This window comes from Mytilus edulis, chromosome 4 (assembly GCF_963676685.1).
Source record: "Mytilus edulis chromosome 4, xbMytEdul2.2, whole genome shotgun sequence".
Classification (NCBI taxonomy): domain Eukaryota; kingdom Metazoa; phylum Mollusca; class Bivalvia; order Mytilida; family Mytilidae; genus Mytilus; species Mytilus edulis.
This window is the reverse complement of record NC_092347.1, coordinates 87514339-87532052: the sequence shown is the minus strand read 5'-3', so window position 1 is coordinate 87532052 and position 17714 is coordinate 87514339. Positions and strand designations below refer to the sequence as shown.

Genomic DNA, 17714 nt, shown 5'->3' with positions numbered 1-17714 from the left:
TTTATAGCTGACTATGCGGTATGGGCTTTGCTCATTGTTGAAGGCCGTATGCTGACCTATAGGTGTTAATGTCTGTCATTTTGGTCTCTTGTGGACAGTTGTCCTATTGGCAATCATACCACATCTTCTTTTTTTATATATATGTTGATAGTACATTCAATCTAAGATTCTTTCATCTTGAAATAGTACAATATTTGACTTTTCTACACTTAACATTAGTATTCCCAATTAAGTTCACTGTTGGCATTGTTTTGTTTCATAAAAGTAATGGACAACCTAGATACAAGTATCTGGTCTTAAGGAGGAATAAATCTATCTTTGTAAAAAATCTCTGAAACTGACATTATCATGCTTGATTTCTTGACTGACAACATATTTGTTACGTTTAGACGACATGTTTTTATACAAACAATCGGTATTCCCATGGGGAACCAACTATGCTCCTCTTCTTGTCGACTTGTTTATTTATTTCTATCTTAATTCAAAATTTTGTGACTTTGCTGAACGCATCTATCTCAACGAACTTCCGATAAAGGATACAACAGATAGAGTTAAATCTGCCGAACATCTTGAATTACATCTAGATATTGACAATGCGGGTCGCTTGAAAACAAAACTGTATGACATAAGAGATGATTTTAGCTCCTAATTGTTTACATTTCTATGTAGCATTATTCCAGAAGAGTCTGCATACGGAGTATATATACCTTTAATTGATACGATATTCCCGGGCTTGTATTTCCTATTATGATTTCCTTGATAGAGGTTACCTTCTCACAAGGAAGCTATTAAACTAAGAGTTTCAAATGGTGAAGTTTAAATCATCCCTTCGTAAATTTTACGGACGCCGATGATAGAAGATTTGATCTTAATGTCGTTAATACAATCACGCTCCTTTTCATGAATATAACCTACCGAATTAGACTTTTTACTGAGTTTGTACTATCATGACCAAAACGACGGATGCTACACGTGGAGGAGGATCTGCCTGCCTGTCAGGAACACCTAATATCACCCAAGTTTCTTGCTGAGGTTCGCGTTGCTTAGTCTCTAGCTTTATATCTTGTGTTTTTTGTACTAATGTTTTTCGGTTTGTCTTTATTGTTTATCCATGACGTTTTCAGTTTAGTTTTGACTAATGTGTTTAAATGTTTCTATGATATCTTTCGTCTCTCTTTTAAAATCTCAGATAGGAAAGTGACAGCAAAGCGCTTCGGACACTTACAATTCCACCCCATCCTTTACTTTTTATCTTTTAATATAAGAAATGTATTAGGTTTTTTAGCCTTCTTATATAACTAACAAAGTAAGACCGTGAGACCGTGCGGTCTAACAAATTTCTGATAATATCGTTAACAAAAACTGAACAGTGCGATCAACCAATCACTATAACGTTAACATATAATACCATAGTGCTTTGAATTCTAGCAAGTACGGTCTAACAAAATCTTTTAGTACTGATAACAATTTTTTTTTAAATAAACCAATCGCTGATATTGATCCTCCTGACATCATTGCTATCTTCGCCATTTTTGTTACAGAAGTTATTTTCAAAGATCTTATTTAGTAAGTTTATTTTTATAAGTCCATGAAACAAAACAGACATATCCAGATCATGATGACATTCAGATTGGTCATAGTAATCTACTGGTAATGATATTGAGGGTAATGAAATCCTTTTTATAAAATGTTAAACAACACAAGTTTTCCCGATGTACTCGGTTTTACATTAGTGTTGTTTGCAACGCCGTATCCTTCAATTTCATTAAAGACATCAAGTTGAACATAAATTTGAACGGTGTATGATGTGCTTGCAAACGTGATAAAACAACCGTACATTTACGCCAACGTGTATAGAGATTTTCACGGACTCCGGAAGGATTCCGATTTTGATTTGATTTTATATTTTTATTTGAGCTCTCCACGTTTGTATATATGAATACGAAAACAATCAAAAAGTTTCTTTTTTTCTCTCTTTTGAAATAGTGTTATTATATACGCTGTTAAAATAAACAGGCAGATATTTAGTACCTTTTGCAAGATTGTCATATTTTTAAGAATTCTTGCATAAAAGTGTAAGCAGATTCAGTTCTAGAATTAATAAATTAAAGTATGCTACCGGGACTGCGGTTTGTCAAACTAAAATCACCATGGACCTGCTAGAGCACTATATTTTTCATTACTGTACAGAAGACGTTTAAGAGCTGTATCTTTTCTCTATAGAGCTAAGTATTTAGTGGCAATCTATTTCCGTCTTTGATTATGTATCTGGTTCACAGGCACTTGTTTCTATCCATGGGAAGACCTGTCAACGTATATTTATTCCGCCTAACAGAAGTTCCTCTAGAAACTTTATTATAAACAATGTCATAATACCTATTCCTGTTGGAACAAATATTCTATACTATTTATTCCGTTAGGAACATATACTGTAATACTAATATATATTCCTGTGGAAATAATATTCCAGAATATTTATTCCTTTTGGAACTTATTTTATGATGAAGGAACTTACAATGTATATTCCGTGACATCTTCGCTAGCCAAGGGTTACGATCCACTCCCGCTCTCTTCTCTTCTAACCCTTGGCTATAGCGAAGATGATTCCTTTACAGACCCACTATCAACATAAATTTACGTAAATATACGTTGATTGTGCCATGGGTCTTCTCATGGATAGAAACAAGTGTCTGTGATCTGGTCTATAAAAAAATATTTTGCCACAGTTTTGTATTTAGTAACAATCTTTTCATGCATTAGATAATGTGTCTGTTTTTTTTAAATCACCAATCAAATAATATAAATAGATAGAGTTTGAAATAAATAACCAAAGAAAGAATGAATAGATAAATATAATTATAACTTTTTTTATGCACCACAGGAACATATGTATATTGGCGGGACTAGACACAACCTAATTGTAGCTGATTTTATTGTCGTGCTATACATGTAGGTAATAAAGATACAATACAGTACCAGACATACATGTGTTAAAAAAAGTACTAACTTTTATCCTAATAATTTCCGATAATATCAATCAAATGTCATTCAAACTATAGTGATGCCAGGGTATCAAACTTATATTCTGTCACTTTAAATTCGTTATAACCACATTCATTTTATCACAGAATGCAAACAGGGTAATTAAAAAACAGCGCCGATTGCAGTCCAAATTCAAAAACATTATAAAACACTTTTATAAATCACACTTATTTTTGACATCCCTTTTATATGACAAAATATATTTACTTTATGATAAAACTTTAGAATTATGTGGTCAATGCATAGCCTCAGCAGTTTCAACGTTTTTTTCTGTAAGACGCCACTAAAATCCATTAATCTCTCAAAGTCTCGCAGAGGTCAAAGATTTTGTTCAATTTTATACTGAAAAGCCTATCAGATTCATTTCCTGTTAACATGGTTAAAATATACTGTTTCAAGACCACTGCTTGTAGAAGTGGTCATTAACTTTTACTGTTGTCACATAACAAAATGCATAAACATGCAATTTTTTCACACAATTTTAAGTTTTTGAAGTTTTTTTACCATAAATTATTCTTCCATATATATTAAATGTACTTTAAATGTAAAGAAAAGTTACAAAAAGCATACCACATGAGTATAAAATGGTCTTAGGCCATGTAAGATTAAAGATTATTTAGAGTCGATTTAGGCCGTAGCACATATTTACATATAAAAATGCATACAGAAGCTATCTGAAATGGAAATTTGTTACTGTTTGTTTATTTCTATGCTAAGATGTTATGATACAAGAAGTCTAATTGCAAAAATACTCAGGATTGCATTCAACTTTTTTTGCAGACAGCATGATGCACAGTTTTTTCACTTTTCAAGGAAAACTTGCATGCAGTTTTAGTCTCAATTGGCATATATTTGAACCACTAACTATCCTAAAGAAGACATTGAAGGTGGCATATGAAATGAATAAGGTGTACTGATCATTGTAAAGTGCTTTTTTTTTTATAGATTTAGTAAAATATTTATGATTGACTACAGATGGACACATACATTTTGTACATGAAACAGGTTGTTTAACCAGGGCCATGAAATACAACATATTTTGCACATTTTTTCTGTGTTAAAATCTACTTTTTTTATAGATTCAAAGTTCACTAATGGGTTATATAATTTGAATTGTGTACAGAAACACAAATATCAAAGCATTAAAAGCTTTCAGATAGAAAGTCAGCATGCCTCTAATGCATAAACATGGAAACTGCTTTAAAATGCTTATTTAGCCGCAAAATGACAAAATTTCTATCAAACAAAGATTTAAATTCTTTACTTTTATTGAGTTTGACAAATTGAAACCAGCAACTATTCAGGGAAGTTGCCAAAGTACAGAATCTACATTTACTGATTTCATCTCTTAGGCCTGAGAACAGTTATTTCGTAGTGCATTTCTTTTAGACAATAGATTCAAATTAAAAAAATCTCACCAGTTCAATCTCAAAACGATTTTTACAGTGTAGTGTACTACTATTGGGACAAATAATAGCAAAATTTTAGAAACTTCTACCAGCTCTAACTCAAAATATTGACAATTCTGTGTTTAGGGGGTCTAAAATTCAGTTTGACAGCTTCAGACATACCAATTTTAGACCTTTTGTAACTGGACCAAATCACTACTTAACATAAAAACTCAACACCCAAATTTTTTTATCATGTAATTTCATCCCCTTTCTCGATATTACATGCATAAAAATTGATAAAATGTCAAAAAATGTCAAGAAATAAATTAGGAAAGGGTATGAAAAAAATTGGCAAGTAATACACTGTTCACACTAGGGAATATTTATGTGGACAACCAAAATGGAAGAACGATAACTGTGTCCTCAGACCAATTGCTAAACCTCTTTTCTAGTCTCTAACTTTAATTTGTCTCAACAAATGTTATAAAACTTATACACTGCTTATAACAACAAAACACAGATTATGTTCAAATTTGACTGTCACTGTTACTGTTCTTGAGTTACATGCATTTATGCGTCATTATTATAAAATGGAAAAATTTTCTAATCTACATGTATGGTGGATCGGACAAACTTTTTTATACGGATTATATTTATTTAGATATGATTTAAAAACTTCAGAAAAGGTTGAGAAGCATTTTAATTTTAGGAGATTCCAACCTGAAGCAAGTTGTACCAATGGAAATGTTGGAAGACCCAGTTAAAATACTGTGCATACCTGGGGCTACAATTAAAATCAAAGATGACCTATGCTGAAGTGGTGAGACTTCCTATGCATGTAACAGGAGACCAAACTTAGACCACCTTTGATATAAAGGTATGAAAATGATGTCTATTATTATAAGAATGAATGGAATATATTCCGGTTGAATGTCACTTTTTGTTTTTATATCCCCTAGTCCCTACAAACAAAGTTTTGGGATATACATAGAAATCCCTATATCATCCATCTGTATGTCCATAATTTTTGCAAGTGCAACCCCTCAGAACTGCTGAAATTGATGACATTACACAGCAAAAAACATTGGGTTTCTTATCAGCGAGGTGTATAGGCGAGTTAGCTATATATATATAGGATAGTCGAGTTATTAAGGGCAAGTTATGACAGACGAGTAGCAAGTAACAAAAATATTATGTTTCTCTAATTTCTTATTAGAATTATATATACAGCAAGTCTTAAAACAGTTGTGGCGTCTGATTTTTTAAACAGAATTTGTAGATTTACTTTACATTTAATAAACAAAGTATAGATCTACCCAAGCTTAGTTATACATTACACGAGGAAGGGTCCCGGTATTTTGATTGCAGGATTTGATTTGTGATAATTATTTATAAGAGGCTATATGTTAGAAAGTAATGCACCCATAAAATTCTTTAATGAGAGTGACATTGTTCATTTTCTAAAACAAAACGGTATAAACTGTAGATACAAGACAAAATGTATACTGTTCTGAACAAATCAAGCATAAGAAAATTAATCATGTAGACAAATAAAATATACTTGCAAATTGCCAGAACAAATATTGCCTCTACAGCTGCCCCAAAAAGCCCACTCTTAACGAAATTTGCAGCAGAAGAGATCTTTTACATATATATGTGCTATAGTTTTAGTTACTATCTCTCTTTACGTTTGAAATGACACTGACAGTGTTGTCTTATCCGGGCCTTTTATAGCTGACTATGCGGTATGGGCTTTGCTCATTGTTGAAGGCCGTACAGTGACCTATAGTTGTTAATGTCTGTGTCATTTTGGTCTTTTGTGGGTAGTTGTCTCATTGGCAATCATACCACATCGTCTTTTTTATATTGGCTCTGAATTTAATGATAATGATGATAATTAAACTACAAGCCATCCGCAGTATTTCAAAAGGCTATCTGTTTCTGCAGAAAATAAACATACTTTGTGTAGAGATTACATTTTTATTACACGAATCAACAATACTGTATACAATTCTATAAGCAATCATCATTCAAAAATGTTTAAGAGATACACAAAAAAAATATGAAAATAGTTTTCCCCATTTTCAAGCATTTTGACTTTCGTAACTTGAAATAAAGATTTTTAATAAATATAAAAATAATAGTGCTGGATGGGGGATTTGTGTGAGTTGACTTGCAGTTCTAGTTTATTCAGGTTACACACGTTTCTTATTTGTAAATGCAGTTTTTATGTGAAGTGTAGATATTACATGAATGAATACTAATATCGTAATATATATCATATTTTTGTTATTGATTAATAAAGTTCATTTTATTGGAATTTTGTTTCCAGTGTATAGAAATGAAGAAACCAATGGGAGCCCCTGCCAAAAAGAGGAGTGTGTCTTCAGTTGAGATTGGTAGAAAAAAAGAAAAAAAAAACAGTTTACCTACATAATTTTGCCATTAAACCTTAAAATGTGTATTTCTGAACCCCTTTATACTTTTTACTGGAAAATCCCTTACAACAATGCATGCTGTTATTGTTTTGTAAGTCTAGAAACATGGCCCTATTACAGAAGATGCATCTATTTTTCAAGAGGAATTATATGATATTGAAATTAGACAGATATGCAAGTTACATGTAAAAAGTAAAGTAACAAAAATATGGAACTCTGAGGAAAATTAAAAATGTAATAGCGAAATTAAAAGCTGAAATACATCAAGCAAAAAGAAAACAACTGTCATATTCCTGACTAAGTGCAGTCATTTCTTAGATTTAATCTGGTTTTATAGCTCGTTTTAGTAAACCAGTATTTAAAAATGATAAGATTGTAAGAAACAAAGCAATTGACCCAAATCATCATGCATGGTATCATTTTCAGATTTTTTACAAAGTTTATAATATTTATATGAGAAAAACAATAAACTGGTTAATTATATAGGATAAAATTGCATTATCTTTTGAAAGGAGATGTGTGTTAAATAACTGATAGCTTGTACAAAAACTCCTGTTCATAAATTACTTTTGGACACAACATATATATTTTACATCACATGATAATACATTGATATAATTTTGAAGTGGACTCACTTACACATGAGCCGGAAAAAAATAACTACCAACAAAATTACTTAATAATTGTACAACTACTGTAATCCCTTCCCTTTTAGTTCAAGACTGTTGAATGTTTTAGTACTTTCATCTCATATTTAATATATTGCATTTTTTTTTATAAATATAGGGTATAGACGAGTGATCTAGTGTTTGAGTTCACCGTGGATGTGACTGTCATCCTAACAAACAATGGTTTACATAGTATTTATCAGGTATTGTTGTATATATTTAATAACTTGTGCCGATGTATATAAATATATATATTGAACTGCATAAATATTAGATCTCTGCATTTCCATCCATTAATAGTGTTGCTTTCAAAATCATATAAAGAATATATTTAGACTCCATTACAATATATCTTGAATGCATTTATTTAAATATATATGCAGTGTAATGCAAGAAATATTTCTTAATGTGAGAAATAGACAACAGGCTACTAACATGAAAAAATAGATTTGATTTTCTAAGGCTTGTCACATTTATTGAATGACTGACTTACAATAAAGAATGGAAAGGGGTAATGTGTCAAAGAGACAACAACTCGACCAAAGAGAAGAAAACAGCCCAAGGCCACCAATGGCTCTTCAATGTGCACTATTTTTTATTCTTATAAGCAAAAAATAAATAAGAATTTATGTTCTTATGCCTTCATTTTTTTGTAAGCAACATTCAAACAGACAGAGATTCTACATTTGAGGTTAGTTATATACATTCAGAATTCATCGTGCACCATTTGAAAATATGGTAAATTACTTTAAGGATGTTTGCTACTCAGCTTTTCATAAAACTGGTAAATATTGATAGGTGATTAATAAAGGACAAAAGAGCAAAAAAAAAACAATTAAAGGACTGTCTTGTTTGTGTTTTTGTTTTGTTTGAGATATATCATGAGATATAGGCTATTGAAAATTTGTTGGAAAAACTCTCTCTTGAATTTCGATATCTTAATCTGATATTGACAAGTCTTACTTTGCAAACACTATTACAAAATGCTAGGAAGCTAAAATTTTTACAAATGACTTCTTTCCGAATGTAAGATTTTGAAAAGAAAAATGAATGTTACATTTTTGTCTTCAAATGGATAGAACTATAGAGGAATTAAGAAATCTGGCAAAATTTAAAAACTTGACTAGCAAACATCTTTCATTAATATGGATTTAATTCTGCTGTATGGTGTTATTTATATTTGAACTTAAGGAAAATTGATATACACTAGAATACAGAGGTTCAAATTAAGGTTGGTTCTAGGTCCATCATGACCTTCCATTTGTGGGTTAAAAAAAATCCCACCGGTAGTTTGTTATACCCAATGTACTTGCCTATATTTGCAGTTTAAGAAAAATACAAAAACGTTTTGAACAAAAGTACGAAAATTTGGACCTTTATTTGCCTGACGTGAATTTGAACCTGTGGAAAAAAGGACATACAGTTTTCAACAAGCATTTAATTCTTTTGTTTTCAATACATTATATAAAAGTATTATGTAGAGTGGGTGGTTAATTTCAATATGATTTGCTTTTTCATTTTATTAGATACCGATTTAAGAAAATCCTGTTGAGGAAGAGGGGAGTTTCTGTGATGAGAATGATACACATACATAGAGCATTTGGTAGTGTATAATAATAAGTTAAAAAAAAATTTAGTTGGATACAATAAATAACATGACTTCCAAAACGGTCATATATTCCTGACAAATGAAATTTGTCCAGACATTGTTCGTCTGGGATAAGTATGATACGGTCATCTACTTTTTAGCTTTCTTAAGAGACGGTCATTTTAAAATAATTCACCAAAAAATTTGGAAGTTCCTACATTTCAGCGGTTTATATCTAATTTCTTTTTTCAAAAAGATGAAAGTTATTCGAAATGTGTTAACAAATGTTTTATAAATATGATTTGAGGAAGATTTTTAAAAGGTCGTCAAAACCATGTTGTTTGATTTAGTGAGCATGTGCGCAGGTGGGAAATTTAATAATCTATCCATGCTCAGGCAGATATCAGTACACTGATGTTGCTCACTTCAAATGATGAACTGTCAGTTTAACACTTTACGTTAGAACATTGAATTTATTTCAAAGTAAAGTTTAATATCGGTTTTTTTTTTAAATTGTCAATCATTGGTTTTATGATGGCCAACTGATTACCATGGTTGTCTTTTGTTACTAAGTCTTAAAATCCGTATATATGGTTATAAGACTCAAAATTTCCTGCTGGCTCAAAGATTTTTTGGAAGCCCTGATAAATAACAATATTTTCTAATACAAAATGTCACCATTTTCAATCTGACAACAGACTTTTATTTTAAATTAAGTTTGATGCATTATTTACATTTGAACATAAAAATTATGTTGATAGTTTGTTTTCTTTCAAGAAAAATGCTATTTCTGCATATACTGCCTCTTTGAAAGTCTTAATTTTGAGTATAATTTATCTATAAATTTATAAAAAAAATCTCAAACATGGTGATTGATGTTTGTAAAAAGTTCTTGTTATTGCAGTTCATCATTCACTCTTTATGTACTTTTAACTTGTTAAAGCAAACTTTAGTTTTGAAAAAATGAATTTTACTGTTTTTTTCATTTATCTGAGTATGTCAATCAAGTTAAAGAGTGTGTATATATTGCAAATTAAAACTCTTTTTCTCTGTTCTGTATCTAATGATATAAAGATATATCTATGTGTATATTGTTTCAGAGTGTATTGAAGTTGTGAGTAGTATTTTACCAAAAGAACATCTACCCTAACAACAGTGAAGATTAAAGCGATCAGGTACTGCTGTATGGTGATGTTGAAAGAAATTTAGGATTATTTGATCTGAAAAAAACACCTTTTAATATGAGACATATACATATTACAACTTCATTAAAATCCATTTAATTAAGGCATAGTTTCAATTCATCTTTTTAACATTTTTTCATGGAGATTTTATGTTTTATTGGCCAATGGTAAATCTGCTTAGTACTCTAGTGAAGTAAGGCAGACTGGACATGCTGCTCCAAACAGTTGCCATGATATAATCGTATCCTTATCCAACTTATTGAGTTTTTGGGGTGAATATAGGACTCACCCTGTCAGTCTGTCTGTCCATTAGAACAAAACACAAATTGTCCTATCAAATCAATGTAATTATCTGCCCTTGATTATAAAAGTGTTTTATTTTCTAATTAAATTTAAATACGTTTGATTACACTTAATGTTTTGAAAGTTGGATCTAACTTGCAAGCTAGAGATTTTCCAGTCCAGAATGAATTATACTTGGTAGAATATTTTTAAGCCAAAAAAAGTTTTTTTTGGCGACATGTCCAAACCAGCGGCGTTTTGCATTTGCGCCGATCTGCATTTCATTTGCGCCGATTTTTTCTTTCATTTGCGCCGATTTTTTTTTTCATTTGCGCCGATTTCTTTACAGGTAAATAACAGGTAAATTACAGGTGAAATGATATAAGAAGATGTGGTATGAGTGCCAATGAGACAACTCTCCATCCCAGTAATGTTATTTTCATTTATCATTAAAGACCTCTTCCGTTAGCCAGTTGCACATATGTTTTGAAAATCATAACATTTATATAACTGTTGTCTCCTGCATAAAATCAAGAAGTAAAAACCTAAGATAAAAGCACTTTGTTTATACTAAAATGACGAATTAAAAATATATGTACAGCATTCAAATCCATAAAAACGGTATACATTCAAATCATAAATCTGTTCTTCCCGAGTATGTATAGGCAACACATCTAATATATTCCTTTCTTATGATTTCGTCTCTTCTATATTTGGCGTAATTGTCGATAACGAAGGCCATCTTTTCTTTGTCTGGCATACGTACTGGTGGGGGCATTTCTAGAGTTCGCATTTTCTCACAAGAAAGCTATTAAACCAAGAGTTCCAAATGGTGAAGTTGAAACCATCCCTTCGTTAATTTTATGGACGCCATCACGAATTGGTTGACCGTTATGGCATGTGTACTTGTACGTTGTCTAAGAATGTATGCCATTTGTCATCAGAAGGAGCGTCAGACAATGTCAAATGTGAAGCAGTCATCGATTTCATTTAGGGAAAGGAATGGTAACCCGAAACATTGGGATAGCCATTTACCAACTGCAATGTCACTTGAGTTGTCTTTATACTCTGCTGTCCTCAGTCAATGTAAAAGTATGAATTTACCTGTAACTTACCTGTAAATCCAATTAGCAAAAATATAAAATCGGCGCAAATGAAAAAATGAAATCGGCGCAAATGAAAGAATGAAAATTTTCAAAATCGGCGCAAATGTCATACGCCCCAAACCAGAAGATTAGGAAAAGACACCATACCAACTTGAGTTTAATATATCATTTGGAAAGCCAGTCATCTTGTGGAAATGTAATAATAATAGTTTAAACTTTTTTTTTCTTTCATAATGTTTATTTCAATAATTAAACCAGATTTTGTGAATTTTACATGAAGGTAATTTTATTTTAGGTTTATCAAGACTTCTTAGTGCTTGCCATACAAGTGTCAAAGAGTGAAGGGCAAGAACAATTTTAAAGAACAGAGAAGACTTGTTTTATTGCACTTAGTTTTGAGTTTTTGTTTTATATTTTTACCACTATGATAGAGTAATGTAAAATTCAGGAATTGTTTTTTTCTGATATATCTGTTTTGTAATTACTCCTTTTTAGATACATTTTAGACAGGTTTTTTTTTTATACCTTTTCCTACTGGAGTAGCATTGACAACTATTTGAAGTTTTTAGTAAGGTTACTTTCTTTGGGTTTTGTATTTCATAATATTTCATTATATTAAGGTGTCATACTTGAACCCCTTGTAGTTATGAACTTCTTGCTTCTTTGATATGTGTAGTATTATTCTCCCCCCCCCCCCCCAAAAAAAAAATATATTTAGTTTTGTAAAAAAAAAAAATCCATAAGGTCGGTCAACAATGAATGGCTCTCTAAATAAAGATTAAATACGAATTTCAAAAGAAAAAAATATGTATGAAAACTCCATTCAAAAATACTTTGGAAAGTATCACACCAGTGATTCTTCTGGTATAATTCAGGTAAACTCTAAATCTCAGTTTTCATTGGGGACTTTCTTCATTGCATAGAGGATGCTTTATCATCTGATGTATTATATTCACAATATAATTGTAAAGGGCATACGATACAGTTACAGGGGAGGTAATGACATTGCTAACGTTAAATGTTATTTTCGCGACGTCAAACTGTGACATATCGGGAAAAGATGCATTTTTTCGACTGATTTTTATCACTCAAACTGATTTAATTTGAAAACCAGTGCATGGACCCCTATTTTTTAAAACAACATACTGTTTCATTTTGCAGGGAGATTATGTGAACCAAATTTTATAAAACTGTAAATAGTGCAATTTTTTTAATGTTGATAAATATGCAGCAAAAAAATTACTTTTTTTCTCAATTCATGACCATTTGATAAATATGAGTTATTTCTGAATAAAAAATGCACAATTTTTTAGGATTCTTATAAAATACAGAAATTACAAATTATTTAACAAAAAACAATTTGTGTTTATCTTTTAAAACAAAAAAGTTATGGCTTTCTCTCGAAAGGGAAAATACGACCACAAATCCTAATTTTGGGCAAATATACAAAATTTCGACCTCATTTAACTCAAAAAATAGCACATGAAGGTATATTTTTTATTACATATTTGATTTAATTAGGCGAAAAATAGCCTACAGTATATTGAAATTTTCATCAAACTGTAAATACGGGATCAAAACTGTATTGTATGCCCTTAAATGTTGTGAATACAGAAAGCAAACATAATGATTATGATATGCTTAAACTTCATTATAACAAATAATTTAACTTTAAATATAATGAATATTTAAACTGGAATTGACTGTTCACATGTTATGCTCGTTGATTGTTGACATTATGTGTTGAAAAACAGTAATAAGTCAAAGGACTAAGAGTTACAAGACAGAAAGTCCAAAAGTCACAAGTAAATTTGATTGGTCTATAATAGAATAGAATGTTTATAAAAATGTCAATTGAATAAGTCTTTCTATTAAAAAAAATCTCTTGAAACCACATTGTGACCTCTTGTTATATATGTTTTAATTGGTTACATTTTTGTCTATTTTGTACCATAATGCTATGCATGAAAAATATATTAACAATATGCAAATTTGGAAAAATTAAAAGTTTTATGATAATAAAAAGAACAAAATTAGTTAAATTTGTTTTGATTGATTTGATTTTATCCAATATGTATATTAAAAGGAAAGCTAGTTTAAACATATTTTATTGTTCAAAAATTACAAATGGATTAGACACAAGTTTTTCAACTTAGTAATGTCTTCTCCAAAAAGGAAAGCTGTTCCAATAATAGATATGGCTTTTAAATATAACTTGCATCTTAACGAAAATAAAGGACGAAAATAAAGGAGGAAAAGAAAGAAAACAAGAGAGACAATTGCTTCAACAGGATTGTACTGTCATAATCAAAGTCACATTTCCTGTTTACACAAAGAATTGAGTGTAATATAACGCCTGAATTGGACTTGGTATTGTATCTTAGCATATGTGAAAGGATTTTTTTATTAAATGATAACTTTACTATTTTAACCAAGTAAAACTAGATCAGGATACTTTCTGTGTGAATTATATGGGTTTCTAAGAAATGGTCTACACGTATACATATATGTATTGTCTGTGATTCTTAGATATATTCAGTATGTTATGTCTGGTTCCAAGATCTAGTCTAAATGTTTTTTCCAATATTCAAACAAACGGTGTGTATGCTGTTTCTGTGGTTATTAGATACAGTCCATGCAATATGTAATGGTTTTAAATTATGATAAATGACCATAAGTTTATCATGTTGCAGGATATTTTTTTCTGAAATGTAAAGTTTATATTTCAAAGGTTAGACGACCTGGATGCTACGATTTTTTTCTTCTGTCAAATGTCCATGTCCTCAACCTCATTTTAATGGTTCAGCATCTGCTTAAAGAAAAAATAAATGTTTGTCATTTAAATTTATTATATACTATGAGTAATAGGATAACTATATTTGGTATATTGGTTCCTGGCAATGTATACATTTCAGTTAGACAGGGTTCTTCTGACCTTCACCTCATTTTATGTTAAAAGTTATGTGATTAGATCCACTTCTAAAATACTGGAAGTAGTAGGTCAACAATATGTTGTATATGTAATGATTGAAAGGGGTATATATCAGTCTGGCAGGTTTTATTCAACCTTGATCTGATTTCCATGATTCATGAGTGTCCGACAGAATTTATCTGAAATGTGAATTGTCTGTGATACTTGTAGTGAAACCTTAATCTATAAAACTCATAAAATCAATGGTCAGTAAAAGAGGGACGAAAGATACCAAAGGGACAGTCAAACTCATAAATCGAAAAATAATGCAGGTGAGACATTTCAGTGTGTTCACTCTTGTGTGTTTTTAGAAGTCAAATATGATTTTTCTGCCTATGAAATGTACTTTTACGTTATCTATACAAGCAGATAATAAAAGGTGTTAGTCTAATTTAGTTTAATATAGATTATGAAAGATGTAAGGCAAATGTACATGAGACCATTAGTAAAATATATATAATGAAATATATACGGCATGTATATGAGACAATGAGTTAACTATAGATGGTAAAATATATAAGGCAAATGAGGTTCCAAGAAACAGTCTATAAGTATTGTATATGGTTCCTAGATGCAGTCTGTAAGTATTGTCTGTGGTTCTTATATGTAGTCTGTGGTTCTTAGATATAGTCTTTAAGTATTGTCTGTGGTTCTTAGATGTAGTCTGTAAGTATTGTCTGGTTCTTAGATTTAGTCTCTAAGTATTGTCTGTGGTTCTTAGATACAGTCTGTAAGTATTGTCTGTGGTTCTTAGATATAGTCTGTAAGTATTATCTGGTTCTTAGATGTTGTCTGTAAGTATTGTCCGTGGTTTTTAGATACAGTTTGTAAGTATTGTCTGTGGTTCTTAGATATAGTCTGTAAATATTGTCTGTGGTTCTTATATGTAGTCTGTAAGTATTGTCTGTGGTTCTTAGATACAGAGGCTGTAAGTATTGTCTGTGGTTCTTAGATACAGTCTGTAAGTATTGTCTGGTTCTTAGATTTAGTCTCTAAGTATTGTCTGTGGTTCTTAGATACAGTCTGCCTTATATATTTTAACATCTATTGTCTGTGGTTCTTAGATACAGTCTGTAAGTATTGTCTGTGGTTCTTAGATGTAGTCTGTAAGTATTGTCTGTGGTTCTTAGATATAGTCTGTAAGTATTGTCTGTGATTCTTAGATACAGTCTGTAAGTATTGTCTGTGGTTCTTAGATGTAGTCTGTAAGTATTGTCTGTGGTTCTTATATGTAGTCTGTAGATATTGTCTGTGGTTCTTAGATACAGTCTGTAAGTATTGTCTGTGGTTCTTAGATACCGTCTGTATTTATTGTCTGTAGTTCTTAGATGTAGTTTGTAAGTATTGTCTGTGGTTCTTAGATACAGTATTTGGGTCTTAGATAGTCTATAAGTATTGTCTGTTGTTCTTAGATGTAATGTGTAAGTATTGTGTATGGTTCTTAGATACAGTCTGTAAGTATAGGCTGTGGGTCTGAAAGTATAGTCTGTTGTTCTTAGATAGTCTGTAAGTATTGTCTGTGGCTCTTATATACAGTCGAAATATTATCTGGTTCTTAGATGTTGTCTGTAAGTATTGTCCGTGGTTCTTAGATACAGTCTGTAAGTATTGTCTGTGGTTCTTAGATGTAGTCTGTAAATATTGTCTGTGGTTCTTATATGTAGTCTGTAAGTATTGTCTGTGGTTCTTAGATACAGAGGCTGTAAATATTGTCTGGTTCTTAGATACAGTCTGTAAGTATTGTCTGTGGTTCTTATATGAGGTCTGTAAGTGTTGTCTGTGGTTCTTTGGTTCTTAGATACAGTCTGTAAGTATTGCCTGTGGTTCTAAGATACAGAGGCTGTAAGTATTATCCGTGGTTCTTAGATACAGTCTGTATGTATTGTCTGTGGTTCTTAGATGTAGTCTGTAAGTATTGTCTGTGATTCTTAGATGTAGTCTGTAAGTATTGTCTGTGATTCTTAGAAATAGCCTGTATGTATTGTCTGTGGTTCTTAGATACAGAGGCTATAAGTATTGTCTGTGGTTCTAAGATACAGTCTGTAAGTATTGTCTGTGGTTCTTAGATGTAGTATGTAAGTTTTGTCTGTGGTTCTTAGATACAGTCTGTAAGTATTGTCTGTGGTTCTTAGATATAGTCTATAAATATTGTCTGTGGTTCTTAGATGTAGTCTGTAAGTATTGTCTGGTTCTTAGATTTAGTCTCTAAGTATTGTCTGTGGTTCTTAGATACAGTCTGTAAGTATTGTCTGTGGTTCTTAGATACAGTCTGTAAGTATTGTCTGTGGTTCTTAGATAGTCTATAAGTATTGTCTGTGGTTCTTAGATGTAGTCTGTAAGTATTGTGTATGGTTCTTAGATACAGTCTGTAAGTATAGGCTGTGGGTCTTAAAGTATAGTCTGTTGTTCTTAGATAGTCTGTAAATATTGTCTGTGGCTCTTATATACAGTCGAAGTATTATCTGGTTCTTAGATGTTGTCTGTAAGTATTGTCCGTGGTTCTTAGATACAGTCTGTAAGTATTGTCTGTGGTATTTAGATATAGTCTTGAAGTATAGCCTGTTGTTTTTACGTACAGTATGTAAGTATAGTTTGTTCTAACGTACAGTCTGTAAGTATTGTCTGGTTCTTATATATACAGCCTGTAAATTTTGTCTGCGGTTCATAGGTGTATACATAATGGTTGTTAAACACAATTTATATGCATGAATGAAATATTTGCCACTGGATTTAAATCGTTTATTGAACGGACAGAGACTAGAGGTAGAATAACCTGACTATTGTAATCATCGATAATATGATTCGTCCTGAACATGAATGAAATATTTGTCACTGGACGTAAAACAAACATCAATCAATCAATCTAGCCTTAACTAGAAGATGAATGCTCTATATAACGTTCATACACCTATGAGACAGAGTTATTAGATGGATATAGACCCTACAACGATAAGATACCAATGAGACACAGTTATACAAAATGCATAAACACTATAACAACGTACATACACGAATGCAACAGAGTTATTCGATGGATATAGACC

General features: G+C 31.2%; 1 long non-coding RNA gene across 3 annotated transcripts; it reads left to right on the top strand.

Moving 5' to 3' along the window:
• Positions 1 to 1232: 1232 nt before the first annotated feature.
• On the top strand, positions 1233 to 13741 carry LOC139520892 (uncharacterized). 3 transcript variants are annotated; one of them, XR_011663972.1, is made up of 6 exons: positions 1233 to 1566; positions 2882 to 5310; positions 6766 to 7742; positions 9066 to 9142; positions 10228 to 10302; positions 11995 to 13741. It is a non-coding gene; the product is annotated as an uncharacterized lncRNA (long non-coding RNA). The 3 variants fall into 3 exon arrangements; XR_011663970.1 differs by lacking the exon at positions 1233 to 1566 and having other exon boundaries at positions 1931 to 5310; XR_011663971.1 differs by lacking the exons at positions 1233 to 1566; positions 10228 to 10302 and having other exon boundaries at positions 1931 to 5310.
• Positions 13742 to 17714: the final 3973 nt, after the last annotated feature.